Here is a 4,686-nt window from a genome sequence, read left to right on the forward strand (position 1 = left end):
AATTTGGAATGCTATTTTTCTTGGTGAAGAGGCTTTAATCTCTTAAATAACTTAGCTCCTTTCTAAGATTAGATGGATGGTGCAAGTTTGAATATTGTGTATGACATCTCAGTCTAGAATGAAAATTTTGGAAGTTGGATTAGATGGGATACAATATCTCCACCATAACCTATTAGGCCCTTCAATATTAAATTTTTGCAAGCTCTCTTAATTTCCTCTCCTTGCAATCTGGAAATTTATCATAATAGGAGTTGGGGAATTCCTTCCTACCATGTTAAAAATGTTTGCTATGCTCTTCTTGAAACTCTCATGCTCCCTCAACACACTCGTAATTGGAACACATTTGGAATATTAATAGTCTCCCCAAAATTAACACCTTCTATTAGACCGTGATACGTGAGAAAATATTAATTGTAGAAAATCTTTAAAAAAAGATAATATAGGTTCTGTCTCAATGTGAACTATGTAGCGTATTTTAAGGTTCACTAAAGAAGTTTTGGTATGTTCTTATATAGGGTTAAGTCATATATTTTCATGTCCAACCTAATGGGTCAACATGTTGATTCTCTAGTGCAATAACACATTCAAAATTGTTTGGATAGCTTCACCAAAACACATCTATTGGAAGCTAGTACGGGAAGCTAGAAACAAGGTAATACTTAATAATATACTTAAGAAGCCATCAATAGTATAGTCACATTAGGGGAATATTGAGATCTAAAACAGGCCTCCTAAGGAAAATAACGCAATAATAGCAAAACTAATAAAATAAGAGTTATGAATTTTTAAAGGAAAAGAAAGAAAACTACTTTTTATTGTATTTTTGTCTTATCTACTTATAGGTTTACTCAAATTTCAAGTGCGGAAACCCATTGGATGCAGAATTGACTTTTGCATCCAATGAGTGCCCACACTTGAAATTGGAGTAAATCTACAAGGATATGAGTCAAAAATAAAATTAAAAAAAAAAAAGTAGGTTTCTTATTTTCCCTCCAAAAACATTTACCCTTGGGGATGACATTATCATATGGAATCCTATTTGGTTCTTTTAAATTTGATTTTTTTAGACCCAATTTTTACATTAAAATTCTCCTAATTAGTAAAGCCAGTGCTATACTTTTAAAACATATTTAGTCTAAAATTATAATCAAGGATCAAGTATTGGATAGTGTTGAAGAATTATGGGTATATCAATTCAACTTAAGAAGTGGGAACCTTTCATTTATACCTAAGATTACTAGATTCAATTAACGGGTGGTAAGAGAGGGTAAAATTTAATTCCACACCATGACAGTGCAACAAAATTCCTTCTCACTATTTTTGAAGGAACATCAAAGAATAATACAAGGGTAATATGAGTAGTGGGAAACCTACACAATCCTAAAGGAACATCAACAATCTTGTATGCTTTGGTACTTGGTAATCTCTCAAACAAATTAGCTAAGGCATATTCCATCTTACATGGTTTGTATATGACTAAAGAAGTTAACATCAAATCCTTCATAGTTTTTTAGGATTCCATTGTAATAATAACGGCAACGATTGGTCACTCTACTCCTAAAAACACCAAGCTAAAATCCATCAGATCTAGAATCATACATTGAAGCCAAATACTTTTATAATCTCTTTTTACAACATAACTTGGGATCTTAATGAGGAGGTTGGCTCGTAGGAAAAAAATTGATAGAGCTAAGTTTATGTATTTTGTCTAAGAATGGGGTTTCTATTCATAGAATCATCCCTTAAATTTTGTTTGTGGTGCATTTTAACTCCCATTAATGTTGATTTGATGTATTTCACAAGTCAAGTGTTGGTCAAACATTTGGGAGGGTATCAAAGCGATGAATTCCCTACATTCTTCCGTGTGATTTCAAACTCACTCCATGGAAATTGAATGTCCCCCCACATTCTGGTATGTTTGAGGTGGGATAATGTAGGATTTGAGGGTTAATAATCATTGTTGTTATACAAGTTGAAGTGTATTCTATATTGCTTTAGCTACTAATTTAGTCTAGTTTGTAGGGTATCTTCTCCTTCTTTAAAATTTTTATATTTTCCCAATGTCTTATGTCCTTAATAATTGTATTTTGTAGAGGCTTTTCTAGTTTATTTTGAAGCCAAATGGTGGTTTTTTTATTAGACAGCCAATACTCAAAGACTCTATGCTAGTAAAGTTTCATGTTGGAAATATATGTTTCAATTGTCACATTTTTCCCAAATCTAGGATTTGTTTATGCTCATTGGGTGTAAGGTCTCAAGTGGAATCTCTATATAAAAATTTAGCCATTTTTGGCTTCCTTATCCCTATTTTTCCCTTTGAGAATCTCACAAGGAACCCTTTGGTCTTCATGCTTGGTTCCCTCTATGTAAAGGAACCCTGTGTCTACAATATTTTCAATGTTTTTTGGAATGCATATGAATGAACATTATTTGTGAAATTGGAGCTTGTTTTATCCATCGTAATGATTTTAAAGCATGGTTTGAAGTAGAATTAGAAAAGTTTAAATATGACCTAGAAAGACTCTTTCAGGGTGATTTATATTAGGAAACGCCTATAAGTTATTGAATTAACACTAGCACATTCTTGAATTTAATCTCAAATATGTTTTGTAGTGGTGAAATATTTTGGGGTTATCTCAATTGGAATTGTAGGTTATTTCCTCAAGGATTAAATGTATTTTTGCAACAATCGAATTTAGAGTTTAAAATGATCCTCCCACACTCAATAAATTTCTTTTCTAGGATAAGAAATATTTGGTTATCCCTTTAGAAATTGGATGTAAATATTTTAGTTATGGGCCAAGAAGACATTTATATAATTTGGAAGGTAATGCACCATCATGAGGAATTAATCCATGATAGTAGGAATGTTTTTTTTCTTTCTCTTGTAAATTTGCAAAGTACGAGAAAGTTCAATGTTCCAATTGAAGTAACATCAAGAGCTCTTTAGTGATCCAAAAGGAATGGATATAATTTTTGGAAATTGAATTCCAAATACTTTTATAATTCATACTTTTGGATCATATGATCTCTATAATATTGGATTCCAACATCAAAGACATCAGGCGCCTGACCTAATGGATATAGAAGAAGAAATCTATCCAAACTAATATGAGGAGAGAGATAAAGTTATAATTGTCCATATATATTACTAATGAATATTTTTTCAACTTTGATGTGTTTTAGGATCCTATTTTAGGTCGGCCACTTATAGGTCCACTTGAAATTTGTATTTTGTAATCAATCTAAAGCGTTTTGCTACATTCACATATTTGTGTCATATTTTTCCAAAACACATGAAGCTATCCTGTGTAAATTGCAATATTATTCGGTTATGGCTCTTCTAAATTAATACAAATTATGTTTCAGTTTCAAAAAACTATTTCCTAGACCTTCTACTTAGTTCAAAGATAATGGCAAAGACTTAACATTAAAAACATGCCTAAGTAACTTCAAAAATCAAGGTTTATGAATGATAGATGTCTAGGCCAAGGATGCCCCTATGTCAAAATACCCTAGTTGAAAAATATTTAGTATCTTTCTCACATGATTGATAAATCAACTAGATGTCATTTTGTATTCCTCCTTTTATTCCTCCTCTACCAAACTATGAAACATTCTTCACTTCTCCTTCTCTAGGAAAAAGCCTTCATATAATCCTTCACTTCACTCCCATTTTTACAATCCCTTGTTTTTTGAAATTTCTCACACCTTTATCATATTTTCCTTCAATCAAATTTTCATAATATGCTCTACATCCTTTACACTCTAATCTAATGGGCCTTGATAACTCCCTCTCATCCCTCTTATGCTCCATCACAATTTTTTTCTATGAGTCTAGCTTTGAATCCTCATATTTCATTTCAATTTATCTATTATCATCACTAACTCTATTCTACTAGTTTATAATTAAGTAACTCTTATTTCTCACTAGATGATGCTCCCTTTCTTCTTCTTATATAGTTTCTTCTTCTCCATCATGAACACATCGTCTTCAAGTGTTCCTTACTCTTCCACATCTTTAAGATTTATTTGTTTTAATATTTCACTATAACTATTATCACTCCTTGTCGCAACAACGTCTTCACTCTAATTTCTTCAAAATTCTCATTTCATCTCTTCTCTAGCCTATTCTACCTATTTCTCTTTCTTAGCCATCACATTTTTTTCATTACCTAAAACAAATTCAACATATAAGCCATTATGGGAATCAAATGTTCCCATATGTATTTCCTACAATGGAATGTTATTTACAATACCACTCGCTTTACAACATTGCCTTCTATTGCAACATTACCCAAATACAACATTTCTCCTTCGAAATTCTATTGTTCCAAATTCTTCTTCAATTTTCTTTTTCATGTTCTCAACAACATGAACTGCACCCACTCTCATCATTCTCTTCCACAACAATTGATGAGCCTAGGTATTGCAACAAGAATGCTGCAACTCCCAGGGCTACCAGCTTTACTTATCAACCTGGGGTTCGTACAAACTTGGAGGTGACAGTGCTATATGCACAAGTAGAAGTGAAGGTTGTGCCTATGGTCATTGTTTATCTGGCAAGAGACCCCAAGGGTTCCAAGCCAGACTTTTATAGGGTCAGAAGAAGCTTAATTCTTTGATAGAAGAAGAGCAAACCTATTCTAAGAGAGAGCTACTCTATCGCAGTAATGAAGAAAACAA

This window comes from Pinus tabuliformis, chromosome X, assembly GCF_031772625.1.
Source record: "Pinus tabuliformis cultivar Carrire ecotype Pingquan chromosome X, CPIR1, whole genome shotgun sequence".
In the NCBI taxonomy this organism is placed as follows: domain Eukaryota; kingdom Viridiplantae; phylum Streptophyta; class Pinopsida; order Pinales; family Pinaceae; genus Pinus; species Pinus tabuliformis.